The sequence below is a fragment of the Mustela lutreola genome, chromosome 14 (assembly GCF_030435805.1).
Source record: "Mustela lutreola isolate mMusLut2 chromosome 14, mMusLut2.pri, whole genome shotgun sequence".
Lineage (NCBI taxonomy): Eukaryota > Metazoa > Chordata > Mammalia > Carnivora > Mustelidae > Mustela > Mustela lutreola.
In genome coordinates, this window is record NC_081303.1 from 43,245,834 (window position 1) to 43,263,752 (window position 17,919).

The 17,919-nt window shown below is 38.3% G+C and overlaps 2 long non-coding RNA genes across 3 annotated transcripts in view; one reads left to right on the plus strand and one right to left on the minus strand.

The window, feature by feature from the left end:
- LOC131814661 (uncharacterized) overlaps nt 1–17,919 on the plus strand; it is a 99,754-nt gene that overhangs the window by 63,152 nt on the left and 18,683 nt on the right. The window contains exon 3 of one of the 2 annotated variants that reach the window (XR_009347412.1): nt 9,293–12,633. The exons of the other annotated variant lie outside the window; for it this stretch is intronic. This is a non-coding gene — a long non-coding RNA (uncharacterized LOC131814661). Of the gene's footprint in view, nt 1–9,292; nt 12,634–17,919 lie in introns of those variants that run through there. 2 annotated transcript variants of the gene reach the window in all.
- Nucleotides 1–17,919, minus strand: part of LOC131814662 (uncharacterized) — a 60,170-nt gene that overhangs the window by 21,924 nt on the left and 20,327 nt on the right. The gene's annotated exons all lie outside the window — the stretch shown is intronic.

Sequence of the window (17,919 nt, forward strand, 5' to 3'; positions counted from 1 at the left end):
CTCATTTTATGAGGCCAGCATCACCTTAATCCCAAAACCAAAGACCCCACCAAAAAAAAAAGAATTACAGACCAATATCCTTGATGAACACAGATGCGAAAATTCTCACCAAAATACTAGCCAATAGGATCCAACAGTACATTAAAAGGATTACTCATCACGACCAAGTGCGACTTACTCTAGGGCTGCAAGTTTGGTTCAACATCCACAAATCAATCAATGTGATACAATACATTAATAAAAGAAAGAACAAGAATGGTACAGTACTCTCAATAGATGCTGAAAAAGCATTTGACAAAGTACAGCATCCTTTCTTGAACAAAACTCTCCAAAGTGTAGGGATAGAGGGTACATACCTCAATATCATCAAAGACATCTATGAAAAACCCACAGCGAATATCATTCTCAATGGAGAAAAACTGAAAGCTTTACCACTAAAGTCAGGAACATGGCAGGGATGTCCATCATCACCACTGCTATTCAACATAGTATTAGAAGTCCTAGCCTCAGCAATCAGTTGATAAAATGAAATTAAAGGCATCCAAATCGGCAAAGAAGAAGTCAAACTATCAGTTTTTGCAGAGGACATGATATTTTATGTGGAAAATCCAAAAGACTCCACTCCAAATCCACTAGAACTTGTACCATAAAGTGTCAGGATATAAAATCAATGCACAGAAATCAGTTGCATTTCTATACACCAACAATAAGAAGAAAGAGAAATTAAGGAGTCAATCCCATTTATAATTGCTCCCCAAACCATAAGAACCTAGGAATAAACCTAACCAAAGAGACAAAGTATCTGTACTCAGAAAACTATAAAGTACTCAAGAAAGAAACTGAGGAACACCCGAAGAAATGGAAAAATGTTCCATGCTCATGGATTGGAAGAACAAATACTGTGAAAATGTCTATACTACCTAAAGCACTCTACATGCTTAACACAATCCCTATCAAAATACCATCAATTTTCTTCAAAGAAATGGAAGAAATAATCCTAAAATTTATATGGAACCAGAAAAGACCCCAAATAGCCAGAGGAATGTTGAAAAAGAAAACCAAAGTTGGTGGCATCACAGTTCCAGACTTCAAGCTCTGTTACAAAGTTGTCATCAAGACAATATGGTACTGGTACAAAAACAGACACATAGATCAGTGGAACAGAATAGAGAGCCCAGAAATAGACCCTCAACTCTATCATCAACTAATCTTTGGCAAAGCAGGAAAGAACGTCCAATGGAAAAAACACAGTCTCTTCAACAAATGGTTCTGGGAAAATTGGACAGCCACTTGCAGGAAAATGAAACTGGACCATTTCCTTATACCACACAGAAAAATAGACTCCAAATGGATGAAAGACCTCAATGTGAGAAAGGAATCCATAAAAATCCTTGAGGAGAACACAGGCAGCAACCTCTTCGACAGCCACAGCAACTTCTTCCTAGAAATATTGCCAAAGGCAAGGGAAGGAAGAGCAAAAATGAACTATCGGACTTCATCAAGATCAAGAGCCTTTGTGGAATGCCTGGGTGGCTCAGTGGGTTAAGCCTCTGCCTTCAGCTCAGGTCATGGTCTCAGGGTCCTGGGACTGAGCCCCTCATTGGACTCTTTGCTCAGCAGGGAGCCTGCTTCCCCCATCTCTGCTTGTGATCTCTGCTTTGCCTACTTGTGATCTCTCTCTCTCTGTGTCAAATAAATAAATAAAATCTTAAAAAAAAAAAAGATTAAGAGCTTTTGCACAACAAAGTAAACAGTCAACAAAACCAAAAGATGACTGACAGAGTGGGAGAAGAAGCCTGACTATTCACAGACCTGTACCCCTGGGGTTAATAATACATTATATGTTAATAAAAACCAAAACCAAACCAAAACAAAATGATCAAATAGAACCCTTGCCCATGTCAGAGAATCAACTATGTGCATGCACCATTGTAGATTCATGGTCTGGAATAGGATTACTCTTATCTTTTGCAGAAAAAATTATCAAAAATCCACCATCAGAGTATTAGAAATCTGGATTGCTTGCTGTGGTATCCCAACCATCAGATAAGGGCACACACTTCAAAGAAAAACAAATATTAGAATGGGCTGAGGAACAAAGCAGAATGTGGAACCTCCACTTTAACCTACAAGCCAACCACATCTGGGTCAAAGGAAAGGTGTAATGGCTTAAGCAGAAGCTCACTAATAATCCTGATTTGAAAACTTAGACTAAAACAGCCTGAGCAATTACAAGATCTCTAAACTGTATATAGAAGGAATTGGACAACTCCAATTGAATTAATATTGCAAGCACCCACAGAGGTAAGAGTACTAACAATACCCCAGAGTCTAAAATAGTAGGAAAAGTATTAATTAAAATATAAAGTGATCTATATACAGTACTGGGGAAGTTATCACACCTACTGCTAACAAAACCTATTGGGTGACTGAAGAAGAAAACATGTTACATCACATTAAAGAAAATAATATGATGCCTCTATAAAAATGGCAGGCTGAAAACTACTTTTATTGTATTAACACAAGATGTCTAATATTTAGCCTAGTATGATACAGGGTGACCAAGCTTACAGAGATGCTGGAAAAAATGGACATAGTAATGATAGATATCCTTAAATGGCAAGGACTACAAGAAACAATTGAAAATGTCTAGGTTACTATCCTTTTTCTTTTTTTTTTTTTTTTTTTTTTTTTTTTTTTTTTATTTTTATTTTTTTTATTTTTTATTTTTTATAAACATATATTTTTTATATACATATATTTTTATCCCCAGGTCTGTGAATCACCAGGTTTACACACTTCACAGCACTCACCAAATCACATACCCTCCCCAATGTCCATAATCCCACCCCCTTCTCCCCAACCCCCTCCCCCCGGCAACCCTCAGTTTGTTTTGTGAGATTAAGAGTCACTTATGGTTTGTCTCCCTCCCAATCCCATCTTGTTTCATTTATTCTTCTACCCACTTAAGCCTCCATGTTGCATCACCACTTCCTCATATCAGGGAGATCATATGATAGTTGTCTTTCTCTGCTTGACTTATTTCGCTAAGCATGATACGCTCTAGTTCCATCCATGTTGTTGCAAATGGCAAGATTTCATTTCTTTTGATGGCTGCATAGTATTCCATTGTGTATATATACCACATCTTCTTGATCCATTCATCTGTTGATGGACATCTAGGTTCTTTCCATAGTTTGGCTATTGTGGACATTGCTGCTATAAACATTCGGGTGCATGTGTCCCTTTGGATCACTACATTTGTATCTTTAGGGTAAATACCCAATAGTGCAATTGCTGGGTCATAGGGCAGTTCTATTTTCAACATTTTGAGGAACCTCCATGCTGTTTTCCAGAGTGGCTGCACCAGCTTGCATTCCCACCAACAGTGTAGGAGGGTTCCCCTTTCTCCGCATCCTCGCCAGCATCTGTCATTTCCTGACTTGTTGATTTTAGCCATTCTGACTGGTGTGAGGTGATATCTCATTGTGGTTTTGATTTGTATTTCCCTGATGCCAAGTGATATGGAGCACTTTTTCATGTGTCTGTTGGCCATCTGGATGTCTTCTTTGCAGAAATGTCTGTTCATGTCTTCTGCCCATTTCTTGATTGGATTATTTGTTCTTTGGGTGTTGAGTTTGCTAAGTTCTTTATAGATTCTGGACACTAGTCCTTTATCTGATATGTCGTTTGCAAATATCTTCTCCCATTCTGTCAGTTGTCTTTTGATTTTGTTAACTGTTTCCTTTGCTGTGCAAAAGCTTTTGATCTTGATGAAATCCCAGTAGTTCATTTTTTCCCTTGCTTCCCTTGCCTTTTGCGTTGTTCCTAGGAAGATGTTGCTGCGGCAGAGGTCGAAGAGGTTGCTGCCCGTGTTCTCCTCAAGGATTTTGATGGATTCCTTTCGTACATTGAGGTCCTTCATCCATTTTGAGTCTATTTTTGTGTGTGGTGTAAGGAAATGGTCCAATTTCATTTTTCTGCATGTGGCTGTCCAATTTTCCCAGCACCATTTATTGAAAAGGCTGTCTTTTTTCCATTGGACATTCTTTCCTGCTTTGTCGAAGATTAGTTGACCATAGAGTTGAGGGTCTATTTCTGGGCTCTCTATTCTGTTCCATTGATCTATGTGTCTGTTTTTGTGCCAGTACCATGCTGTCTTGATGATGACAGCTTTGTAATAGAGCTTGAAGTCCGGAATTGTGATGCCACCAACGTTGGCTTTCTTTTTCAATATCCCTTTGGCTATTCGAGGTCTTTTCTGGTTCCATATAAATTTTAGAATTATTTGTTCCATTTCTTTGAAAAAGATGGATGGTACTTTGATAGGAATTGCATTAAATGTGTAGATTGCTTTAGGTAGCATAGACATTTTCACAATATTTATTCTTCCAATCCAGGAGCATGGAACATTTTTCCATTTCTTTGTGTCTTCCTCAATTTCTTTCATGAGTACTTTATAGTTTTCTGAGTATAGATTCTGTGTCTCTTTGGTTAGGTTTATTCCTAGGTATCTTATGGTTTTGGATGCAATTGTAAATGGGATTGACTCCTTAATATCTCTTTCTTCTGTCTTGCTGTTGGTGTAGAGAAATGCAACTGATTTCTGTGCATTGATTTTATATCCTGACACTTTACTGAATTCCTGTATAAGTTCTAGCAGTTTTGGAGTGGAGTCTTTTGGGTTTTCCACATATAGTATCATATCATCTGCGAAGAGTGATAATTTGACTTCTTCTTTGCCGATTTGGATGCCTTTAATTTCCTTTTGTTGTCTGATTGCTGAGGCTAGGACCTCTAGTACGATGTTGAATAGCAGTGGTGATAATGGACATCCCTGCCGTGTTCCTGACCTTAGCGGAAAAGCTTTCAGTTTTTCTCCATTGAGAATGATATTTGCGGTGGGTTTTTCATAGATGGCTTTGATGATATTGAGGTATGTGCCCTCTATCCCTACACTTTGAAGAGTTTTGATCAGGAAGGGATGTTGTACTTTGTCAAATGCTTTTTCAGCATCTATTGAGAGTATCATATGGTTCTTGTTCTTACTTTTATTGATGTGTTGTATCACATTGACTGATTTGCGGATGTTGAACCAACCTTGCAGCCCTGGAATAAATCCCACTTGGTCGTGGTGAATAATCTTTTTAATGTACTGTTGAATCCGATTGGCTAGTATTTTGTTGAGTATTTTCGCATCTGTGTTCATCAAGGATATCGGTCTATAGCTCTCTTTTTTGGTGGGATCCTTGTCTGGTTTTGGGATCAAGGTGATGCTGGCCTCATAAAATGAGTTTGGAAGTTTTCCTTCCATTTCTATTTTTTGGAACAGTTTCAGGAGAATAGGAATTAGTTCTTCTTTAAATGTTTGGTAGAATTCCCCCGGGAAGCCGTCTGGCCCTGGGCTTTTGTTTGTTTGGAGATTTTTAATGACTGTTTCAATCTCCTTACTGGTTATGGGTCTGTTCAGGCTTTCTATTTCTTCATGGTTCAGTTGTGGTAGTTTATATGTTTCTAGGAATGCATCCATTTCTTCCAGATTGTCAAATTTATTGCCGTAGAGTTGCTCATAGTATGTTCTTATAATAGTTTGTATTTCCTTGGTGTTAGTTGTGATCTCTCCTCTTTCATTCATGATTTTATTTATTTGGGTCCTTTCTCTTTTCTTTTTGATAAGTCGGGCCAGGGGTTTATCAATTTTATTAATTCTTTCAAAGAACCAGCTCCTAGTTTCGTTGATTTGTTCTATTGTTTTTTTGGTTTCTATTTCATTGATTTCTGCTCTGATCTTTATGATTTCTCTTCTCCTGCTGGGCTTAGGGTTTCTTTCTTGTTCCTTCTCCAGCTCCTTTAGGTGTAGGGTTAGGTTGTGTACCTGAGACCTTTCTTGTTTCTTGAGAAAGGCTTGTACCGCTATATATTTTCCTCTCAGGACTGCCTTTGTTGTGTCCCACAGATTTTGAACCGTTGTATTTTCATTATCATTTGTTTCCATGATTTTTTTCAATTCTTCTTTAATTTCCCGGTTGACCCATTCATTCTTTAGAAGGATACTCTTTAGTCTCCATGTATTTGGGTTCTTTCCAAACTTCCTTTTGTGGTTGAGTTCTAGCTTTAGAGCATTGTGGTCTGAAAATATGCAGGGAATGATCCCAATCTTTTGATACCGGTTGAGTCCTGATTTAGGACCGAGGATGTGATCTATTCTGGAGAATGTACCATGTGCACTAGAGAAGAATGTGTATTCTGTTGCTTTGGGATGAAATATTCTGAATATATCTGTGATGTCCATCTGGTCCAGTGTGTCATTTAAGGCCTTTATTTCCTTGCTGATCTTTTGCTTGGATGACCTGTCCATTTCAGTGAGGGGAATATTAAAGTCCCCTACTATTATTGTATTGTTGTTTATGTGTTTCTTTGATTTTGTTATTAATTGGTTTATATAGTTGGCTGCTCCCACGTTGGGGGCATAGATATTTAAAATTGTTAAATCTTCTTGTTGGACAGACCCTTTGAGTATGATATAGTGTCCTTCCTCATCTCTTATTACAGTCTTTGGCTTAAAATCTAATTGATCTGATATAAGGATTGCCACTCCTGCTTTCTTCTGATGTCCATTAGCATGGTAAATTCTTTTCCACCCCCTCACTTTAAATCTGGAGGTGTCTTCGGGCTTAAAATGTGTTTCTTGGAGGCAACATATAGATGGGTTTTGTTTTTTTATCCATTCTGATACCCTGTGTCTTTTGACAGGGGCATTTAGCCCATTCACATTCAGGGTAACTATTGAGAGATATGAATTTAGTGCCATTGTATTGCCTGTAAGGTGACTGTTACTGTATATGGTCTCTGTTCCTTTCTGATCTACCACTTGTAGGCTCTCTCTTTGCTTAGAGGACCCCTTTCAATACTTCCTGTAGAGCTGGTTTGGTATTTGCAAATTCTTTCAGTTGTTGTTTGTCCTGGAAGCTTTTAATCTCTCCTTCTATTTTCAATGATAGCCTAGCTGGATATAGTATTCTTGGCTGCATGTTTTTCTCGTTTAGTGCTCTGAAAATATCATGCCAGCTCTTTCTGGCCTGCCAGGTCTCTGTGGATAAGTCAGCTGCCAATCTAATATTTTTACCATTGTATGTTACAGACTTCTTTTCCCGGGCTGCTTTCAGGATTTTCTCTTTGTCATTGAGACTTGTAAATTTTACTATTATGTGACGGGGTGTGGGCCTATTCTTATTTATTTTGAGGGGCATTCTCTGAACCTCCTGAATTTTGATGCTTGTTCCCTTTGCCATATTGGGGAAATTCTCCCCAATAATTCTCTCCAGTATACCTTCTGCTCCCCTCTCACTTTCTTCTTCTTCTGGAATCCCAATTATTCTAATGTTGTTTCGTCTTATGGTGTCACTTATTTCTCGAATTCTCCCCTCGTGGTCCAGTAGCTGTTTGTCCCTCTTTTGATCAGCTTCTTTATTCTCTGTCATTTGGTCTTCTATATCACTAATTCTTTCTTCTGCCTCATTTATCCTAGCAGTGAGAGCCTCCATTTTTGATTGCACCTCATTAATAGCTTTTTTGATTTCAACTTGGTTAGATTTTAGTTCTTTTATTTCTCCAGAAAGGGCTTTTATATCTCTCGAGAGGGTTTCTCTAATATCTTCCATGCCTTTTTCGAGCCCGGCTAGAACCTTGAGAATTGTCATTCTGAACTCTAGATCTGACATATTACCGATGTCTGTATTGATTAGGTCCCTAGCCTTCGGTACTGCCTCTTGTTCTTTTTTTTGTGGTGAATTTTTACGTCTTGTCATTTTGTCCAGATAAGAGTAAATGAAGGGGCAAGTAAAATACTAAAAGGGTGGCAACAACCCCAGGAAAATATGCTTTAGCCAAATTAGAAGAGATCCAAAATCGTGAGTGGGGAGAAAGGGGATAAAAAGAGGTTCAAAAAGGAAGAAAGAAAAAAGAAAAAAAAAAAAAAAAGAAAAGAATTTTTTTTAAAAAAAGAAAACACCTAAGAAAAATGTAAAAAAATATATATATATATTAGATAAACTAGTAAAAAATCGTTAAAAAAGAAAAAGGTAACAGTTAAAAAAAAAAAAAATTTTACCCGAAGGCGAGAAAAAAAAAAAAAATGAAAAAGAAAAAATTAAATTAACTGCAAGACTAAAGAAAATCACAGGAAAAAAGCCATGAGTTCCGTGCTTGGCTTTCTCCTCCTCTGGAATTCTGCTGCTCTCCTTGGTATTGAAACCGCACTCCTTGGTAGGTGAGCTTGGTCTCGGCTGGATTTCTTGTTGATCTTCTGGGGGAGGGGCCTGTTGTAGTGATTTTCAAGTGTCTTTGCCCCAGGCGGAATTACACCGCCCTTACCCGGGGCCGGGGTGAGTAATCCGCTCGGGTTTGCTTTCAGGAGCTTTTGTTCCCTGAGCGCTTTCCGTAGAGTTCCAGAGGACGGGAATACAAATGGCGGCCTCCTGGTCTCCGGCCCGGAGGAGCCGAGAGCCCAGGGCCCCACTCCTCAGTGCGCCCTCAGAGAACAGCGCCCAGTTACTCCCGTCTGCCTGACCTCCGGCCGCGCTCCGAGCTCACCGAGCCTGCGACCGGTTCAAGGTAACACGGAGCTGCGAGCTTACTGTCGGCTCTGTCTCTGTAGCCGGCTTTCCCGTTCCAATACCCGCAAGCTCTGCGACACTCAGACACCCCCGATCCTTCTGTGACCCTGCGGGACCTGAGGCCACGCTGACCCCGCGTGGGCTTCGCCCCGGTTTAGCCTCTGGAGCGATGTCCCTCCGCGGAACAGACTTTTAAAAGTCCTGATTTTGTGCGCGGTTGCTCCGCCGCTTGCCGGGAGCCGGCCCCTCCCCCCGGGGTCTATCTTCCCGTCGCTTTGGATTCACTTCTCCGCCGGTCCTACCTTTCAGAAAGTGGTTGTTTTTCTGTTTCCAGAATTGCTGTTCTTCTTCTCTTCGATCTGCCGATGGATTTTCAGGTGTTTGCAATCTTTAGATAAGCTATCTAGCTGATCTCCGGCTAGCTGAAGCAGTCTCAGCTTGCTACTTCTCCGCCATCTTGACTCCTACTATCCTTTTTCTGCAGGCAGGAATCCATCATGCATCTTTATTTAACCCTGTCAAACTTACTAAGCAGGCCAGTGCAGCATGCTGCCTGCTGGATCAAATGAAAGGTGTAATGGCGTAAGCAGAAGCTCACTAATAATCCTGATTTGAAAACTTAGACTTAAACAGCCTGTTTGTCTGTTTCTCACTATTGGACACCATTCTCATTGCAGCAATGGATACTCTTCTGACCCCTCCAGCAATAGCAGTTGTGCCAGTATTCTGAATTGGAATGTCGCCTTCTGGTCCAATACAACTCCACTGGTTGTGACATCCACTACTTTCTCCAGGGATCATTATCCTGGTCACCTTATAGCAATGGAAGACCCATCAATATCACCAGCATCATCACACCCAACGTCTTCACCCCACCGTTTGCTGTCAGCACCATCTACTCAACTAGGAAAGTTTCAATCAATAGGGAACCCAATGAAGCAGTGGAAACCTCCACTTTAATTTCCATAAGAAGCAGCAAGGATTCTGAACAACAGCAACTCCTATTAGACACTGACTTCAAGGATGAAGATTGGTCTGAACCAATCTGGTTCTTGGTATTATAACCCAGCATATATGCTAATGCATCCAGGTACTGAATTTTGTTCTTTTCCATTATCTTCCTGGATTGAGTACAGCTTGGGACACATGACAGACTCTATGCGAATAATCCCGATTTAATTCCCGATTTGGGTGCTAGCACTTTATTATAAAAGAACAGCTGCTGAATATGCAGAATCAGTAATTATATCTTTAAATATACTAGGCCAAAAATTGATCATTTACTGTACTCCCAACTTATACTTTTTAATCCATATTCACCTACTAGAAAATGAGCACTAGGTCTATGGAAATTATGTCCAGACTTTAAAACAACAGGGATATCAAGTATGATGTATAGAGAACACCTAGGAAACCTAGCATATAACACATATCATTATCCTTAGTAGTATACCTCAGGCTTCTAGCTCATATCACAGATTTCTACCCAAAGAATATAGGAATCCATTTTAATAAATCCATGCCAGTCATATTGCAAGTTATAATTGTAACCTATACATTAAAATTTAATACATAGAACTTTCTACTTTCTAAGTAAGTACAGACCCCCAAATTATGCTTGGGTTATCCATTTCATTTATACCCAGTTTACAACATACGCCAAAAACAGATTTGCTCAAGGGAAGGAAAATCTTAAAGTTCCTTGTTGGACTGGTAGGGGGTTTAACTGGAGGAACAATGGCAGTCACTTTTTCTCAATTCCAAATCAAGTCACATTAAATTTTAAAATCTTGAAATAAAAAAGCTCAATTTAATACACATAAAATGATACCTTTATCATCATTGTGTACACAGATGGAAAAAATTAGCATTATATTACAAAAATTCTGCATGATGGTAAAAATTTAAATAAATCAGCTGAAGGAAATGCTGAAAAATAACAAAATATCAAAAAAACCAAAAATACTTCTCTGGCTGTAGCTTATCAGTGTACAGTTGGTTGATATGTGGAGTTCTCTTAAGATAGCTATAATCTTAGTTTTCTTGACTGTTTCCATTGCTGTGCAGAAGCTTTTGATCTTGATGAAGTCCCAAAAGTTTATTTTCGCTTTTGTTTCCTTTGCCTTTGGAGACATATCTTGAAAGAAGTTGCTGTGGCTGATATCAAAGAGATTACTGCCTATGTTCTCCTCTAGGATTCTGATGGATTCCTGTCTCACAGTGAGGTCTTTTATCCATTTTGAGTTTATCTTTGTGTACGGTGTAAGAGAATGGTCAAATTTCATTCTTCTACATATAGCTGTCCAGTTTTCCCAGCACCATTTATTGAAGAGACTGTCTTTTTTCCACTGTATATTTTTTCCTGTTTTGTTGGAGATTATTTGCCCATAGAGTTGAGGGTCCATATCTGGGCTCTCTACTCTGTTCCACTGGTCTATGTGTCTGTTTTTATGCCAGTACCATGCTGTCTTGGTGATCACAGCTTTGTAGTAAAGCTTGAAATCAGATAACATGATGCCCCCAGTTTTATTTTTGTTTTTCAACATTTCCTTAGCGATTCGGGGTCTCTTCTGATTCCATACAAACTTTTGGATTATTTGCTCCAGCTCTTTGAAGAATACTGGTGGAATTTTGACTGGAATGGCATTAAAAGTATAGATTGCTCTAGCCAATATAGACATTTTAACAATGTTTATTCTTCTGATCCAAGAGCATGGAATGGTCTTCCATCTTTTTGTGTCTTCTTCAATTTCTTTCATGAGTGTTCTGTAGTTCCTCGAGTACAGATCCTTTACCTCCTCTTTGGTTAGGTTTATTCCCAGGTATCTTATGGTTCTTGGTGTTATAGTAAATGGAATTGACTCTCTAATTTCCCTTTCTGTATTTTCATTGTTAGTGTATAAGAAAGCCACTGATTTCTGTACATTGACTTTGTATCCTGCCACGTTGCTGAATTGCTGTATGAGTTCTAGTAGTTTGGGGGCACAAAAGCTTCTGCACAGCAAAGGAAATAGTCAAGAAAACAAAGAAGCAACCCACAGAATGGGAGAAGATATTTGCAAATGACAGTACAAAAGGTTGATATCCAGGATCTATAAAGAACTCCTCAAACTCAACACACACAAAACAGACAATCATATAAAAAAATGGGCAGAAGATATGAATAGAGACTTCTCCAATGAAGACATACAAACGGCTATCAGACACATGAAAAAATGTTCATCATCACTAGCCCTCAGGGAGATTCAAATTAAAACCACATTGAGATATCACCTTACACCAGTTAGAATGGCCAAAATTAGCAAGACAGGAAACAACATGTGTTGGAGGGGATGTGGAGAAAGGGGAATCCTCTTACACTGTTGGTGGGAATGCAAGTTGGTGCAGCCTCTTTGGAGAACAGTATGGAGATTCCTCAAGAAATTAAAAATAGAACTTCCCTATGACCCTGCCATTGCACTCCTGGGTATTTACCCCAAAGACACAGATGTAGTGAAAAGAAGGGCCATCTGTACCACAATGTTTTATAGCAGCAATGACCATGGTCGCCAAACTGTGGAAAGAACCAAGATGCCTTTCAATGGACGAATGGATAAGGAAGATGTGGTCCATATACACTATGGAGTATTATACCTCCATCAGAAAAGATGAATACCCAACTTTTGTAGCAACATGGACGGGACTGGAAGAGATTATGCTGAGTGAAATAAGTCAAGCAGAAAGAGTCAATTATCATATGGTTTCACTTATTTGTGGAGCATAACAAATAGCATGGAAGACATGGGGAGATAGAGAGGAGAAGGGAGTTGGGGGAAATTGGAAGGGGAGGTGAATCATGAGAGTCTATGGACTCTGAAAAACAATCTGAGGGGTTTGAAGTGTCGGGGGATGGGAGGTTGGGGTACCAGGTGGTCAGTATTATAGAGGGCATGGATTGCATGGAGCACTGGGTGTGGTGCAAAAATAATACTGTTATGCTGAAAATAAATAAAAAATAAATTAAAAAAAATAGCTATAATCTTAGGTCAATGCTGGTCACCTGAGACAATAGACAGCAGAAGCAGAAGTAGGTACAACATATCCTAATGGCTGTAATTCCTTAGGCATCTGTGAAATTAGAACATTGGCACTTAAGGAAGGAAACATGGAACTCCCATGAGAGCTGACTCTTCCTATGGAAGAATTTACCATACCCTCTTAGTTTTCAAACTATGGTCAATCACCATTGATGAATTATGACTAACATTTGTTTAAATAGAAAACACACACATTACATCTATACAGATCAATGAGTAATATAGATCTTCAATTTTATCTATTATTCATAAACTTTATTAGATTCATTTATTATCTATAAATAAAACAGGATAATTTCATAAAATGCAAAATAGGAAATACATGTCAGTTGATTAAAATTTTACTTATATGTTTTTATATATTTAGGGTTCTTTTTTTAAGGCTTTATTTATATGACACAGAAAGAGAGACCATAAGTATGCAGAGTGGCAGGCAGAGGGGGAGGGAGAAGCATACTCTCCACTGAACTGACACAAGGCTTGATCCCAGGACCCCAGGATCATGACCCAAGCTGAAGGCAGACACATATTTCTTGCTGGGGATGACCCATGTGTTTGAAAGACATTCGTAGATCACAATAGCTGAGCGACAAAAGGCAGTGCAGGAATGACCATTTCTGTCTTGTATATATACAGTGATAACTCCTCAATGGCAAACTGGAGTTTTTGTTTTTGTTTTTGTTTTTAGCAGACTCACACTTTGTTGCTTTCTTTTCAGACTTGTAGCCAGACAACAACAAATAGATATAACATTTGCTTGCTTATAAAAATAAGTAAAAACATTTGTTTTTACTTATTTTTAAGTTTTTATTTAAATTCCAGTTAGTTAGGGGTACCTGGGTGGCTCAGTGGGTTAAAGCCTCTGCCTTCGGCTCAGGTCATGATCCCAGGGTCCTTGGATCGAGCCCCGCATCAGGCTCTCTGCTTAGCAGGGAGCCTGCTTGCTCCTCTCTCTCTCTCTGCCTGCCTCTCTGCCTACTTGTAATCTCTGTCAAATAAATAAATAAAATCTTTTAAAAAAATTCCAGTTAGTTAAAACTAACATTAGTGCTCATCACAAGTGCCTTCCTTAATCCCCATCACCTATTTAACAAACATATATTTTAACGAAGAACCAAAGATGTTACTTGAAGGACTGTTTATAATGTAGTGTCAATGAGTTAACCATGGGGATATTCCCATTTGCTTTTACATGTAAGTTTACCTTTTATTAAAAAAGGTTATTTAAAAGATGGTATAAACTGTATAATCAGTCTTTCAAGTAACAGTAACATCTTTCAAGTAATGAACTTCTTTCATTAAGATGTAGGTATTTGCGGGGTGCCTGGGTGACTCAGTGGGTTAAGCCTCTGCCTTCAGCTTAGGTCATGATCCCAGGGTCCTGGGATTAAGCCCTGCATTGGGCTCTCTGCTCAGCAGGGAGCCTGCTTCCCCCCCCTCTCTCTGCCTGCCTCTCTGCCTACTTGTGCTCTCTGTGTCAAATAAATAAAATCTTAAAAAAAATGTAGGTATTTGCAAACATAAATGTAGAAAATGGGAATAATTTTGTGCTTATTAACTCACTGAAACAATAATACTTAATATTACTTAATGATATTAATATTAATATTAATTTAATATTAATATTAATTTAATATTAATATTTAAGAATTTTCCCCAATGTAATGCATAAGCAATTATGTTATCTTCTAAGGGTAAATCTATCATTATCCTGTAATGTATCCTGTATCATTTCTTTTCTAGATAAGCTTTATACATTTTTGAAATTGAAAAAAAAAGACATTTGAACTGATGAAATTGTTAGCATTTTTAAAATGAAACTACTAGAAACAGTGAGAGAGAAAATGACTATATATGAGCAATAGGTTAAAAAATAGAATTCTTTTTATAAGAAAAGGTATGATGGACTTTATAAGGAAAATTAATTTTGTTCTAAAGCAAAATCATTGTTCCTGAATTTTTTTTTAAAAGATTTTATTTATTTATTTTACAGAGAGAGATCACAAGTAGACAGAGAGGCAGGCAGAGAGAGAGAGGGAAGCAGGCTCCCTGCTGAGCAGAGAACCCGATGTAGGACTCTATCCCAGGACCCCAGATCATGATCTGAGCTGAAGGCAGCAGCTTAACCCACTGAGCCACCCAGGCACCCTGTTCCTGAATTTTTAAAATTAGACAAACCCTACACAGATCTTTAAAGTTGTAGGTTTATGGAAAAGGACTATTAAGAAAGGAATTTTATAAGTAGTCAAGATTAGGTTTAGGTTTTTTAAAAAGGTAATTTTAAGATAAAAATTACACTGGTATATAATTAGAATTTGGTTTTCTGTTAATACTAAACTTTATTTACATTGGTCCACTCTCAGTAAGAAGTTGTAAACAAAGGTTTTTCTTTGCCTTTAATATAATCTGCCTAGTAAACAACATTTCTGTGGCTGGTCTTCATCAGCTTCTTGATTACTCAAGTAAACGGAGGTCTTCTGTGTATTAAAAGAGGTAAGTTTTGCTTGTAAGTATGTGACCATTATATTTGCCTTTGAAATCTTTTATTGTCATTTTGATCAAATAGATAATTAAATATCACTTTATAATGGTCTATGATTATATTCAATCAAGTGTTTAAGACATTTTCATATATTTGAGATCTAGTTTTTTTTTTTTTTTTGAGAGAACGCGAATATGAGCAGGGGGAGGAGCAGAGGGAGACAGAATCTCAAGCAGACTGTACTGACTACAGAGCTTGGCATGGGGCTTGATCTCATGACCCTGAGATCACGATCCAAGCCAAAATCAAGAGTCAGTCCAACTGACTGAGCCACCCAGGTACCATAAAAAAAAAAAAAATGGACATTTTTGACAAACTTTTTCAAATCAAATTGTAAGTCAAGTTTTTTTGACCTAAAAGTAACAGAACTTCCAGAGACCCTCTGGAAAGTCTCATGTTTGTTCCCTCTTCTTGTAAAAAGGGAGCCGTTATGCTAATTTAAGCTTATTTGGTATATAGGAAGCATTGTCAAGTAATTGGTGCTAAAATTCCTTTGATTTGTATAGATATTTATATGGATACTGTTAAAATAGGTGTTCTAGAAATGGTATGAAACTCCTAGAAATCTGATATGTCCTGGTATTATTATCTTGAAGTGTTATCTACTGTTAAATAACCCAATTTCCTTGTCAATTACATCATAATGAACTCTCCTCAGATCTCTAGTCATTCTTATTTTTATGTCTTTGTCATTTATGGGAAGTTATTGTTTAAGTACTTCATCTTCCAAGAGATTCGTGACAAAGACTTGACAAGCACCGTAGATCACAGGTTTTGATAAATTTAAGATCATAACACTGAACTTGGTAGAATTTCTAAAACTCAAATGGAAAACTGATTGCTTTAATATGTTTTTCCAGATTTAATAGACTCTTTTATCTCTTTAAACAATCTATGACTTAACAGCAATTTGGTCAAGTACAATCTTTACAACAAAGGTTAAAGCATTTATCCTTTTCTATCTGATCCCTCCAGAATTCTGAAACTCTTATTAAATATTCTTAGGTTTCATTACAATATATTTGCACAAATTCAGTAAGAATCTGTTCTCTTTGTAACAGGACACTCAATATCCCTGACCCCTGCTTCTTTGACTCAGTTTATAAAAGGAGCTATTCTTCAAATTGTAAAGAACTAATGGTCTCTCTTAAAAATAACCACACTTTGTATAGCAGTCTTTTCACAGTGTACTCCCAAGGGATGAAGACCTTGAACATCATACCTTATGACATGGGGGATTCATCTATTGAAAAAGGCATCTCCAGAAAGACTCTCTCCAACCCCATGAGAAAAACCCAAATCAAGTAGTGTTAACCAATCCTTGTACTGTCAGACTCCAAGGAATAGATTCTTAGATTCACATTTATATAACTAAAGAAACCACCAAACCCTGACTGGACCTGCACCCCAACTTGACATAAAGATTTCCAGGACTTGAAGCTTTCCCAAGATGACTGAATTAGGCCTGTATGTGATTTTGTCCCTGCTGCTTCTTACCTTGCTGTTTTTTCCTCTTTCACTTAGAGAAACCACACTCTTATCTGCTGCATTCCTCTGTCTATGGCAAAAGGGGGGAACCTCTCTGCTGGATCTGACACCAGAAACTCTAATCTGTTCACAATATTGGAGACTTTTGGTCTTACCTGGACCTAACTTCTCTTTAGTCCCAAGTACTGCTGTCACTTATACCTGCCAGTCCATGGATATTACCTTTTGAGCTGTTACGACCAGGGTTACTGTACCTTGCTTCAGCCTTTCCCCGGTCATTACCTACTGGCTCAATATCTCCACCTTTGTCAATGCACAACCTTTGCTCCTGCACATTCTTTTCCTTACCACCCATATCTTTGCACCAAATAGATTTATACCTCTTTGTAAGGATTTTAGACAAGACTCCTTTAAGAAGAGATAGCCTTTCATATAATGTCATTCCAACTGCTTGATTCATGGATTGAATGGGTCAATCAAAATACCAGCTACCAAATCTGTCAATAATTATACCTTAGCTGGAGTCCTCTACACTCTACCTAGTCATTTTTCTTTGAAATGGACAGATTTCCCATGGACAAATGAATGTTTAGATGGTGGATAGATCAGAAGCCAATGCTTATTGGGACATTTAACTATTTCTGTTAAAATCCATCAAGGGGACCTGGGTAGCTCAGGCAGTTAAGCATCCAACTCCTGATTTCAGCTCAGGTCTTGATCTCAGGGTCAGGTGTTCAAGTCCAGCATTGGGCTTCACATGGGGTGTAGAGCCTCTTAAAAAAATCTGTAACAAGTCATAAGCCTCCCACCTGTCCACCCCATTAAGCCTCCATGGCTGCCTTAAATAGGAGCATCCAGGAGGCCCACATGATTCTGGATTTGCCTCCCTAGGGGGAGATTTCTCCCATGGATTAAAGTACATGCCAATAAGCTTGTGATGAAAAATCTCTCTCTAATGTTAGGAGAACTGGCTGACTCCACAACTCATACAGTGATCACGTAATTCATTGGATAATTGCAGAGTTCTTGTTTATCTATGTTTATCTACTCACTGAACAAAAAGGCATTTGCATCTGTTGCACATGGATAAATTTCTCTGGGAAATGTGCACATTTGTGTAGGTTAGCACTTGGAATTAAGTAGATGCCATGGACCCTCAAGACCCTGTTCCCATGATCTGGCCTTGATGTTTGACCTG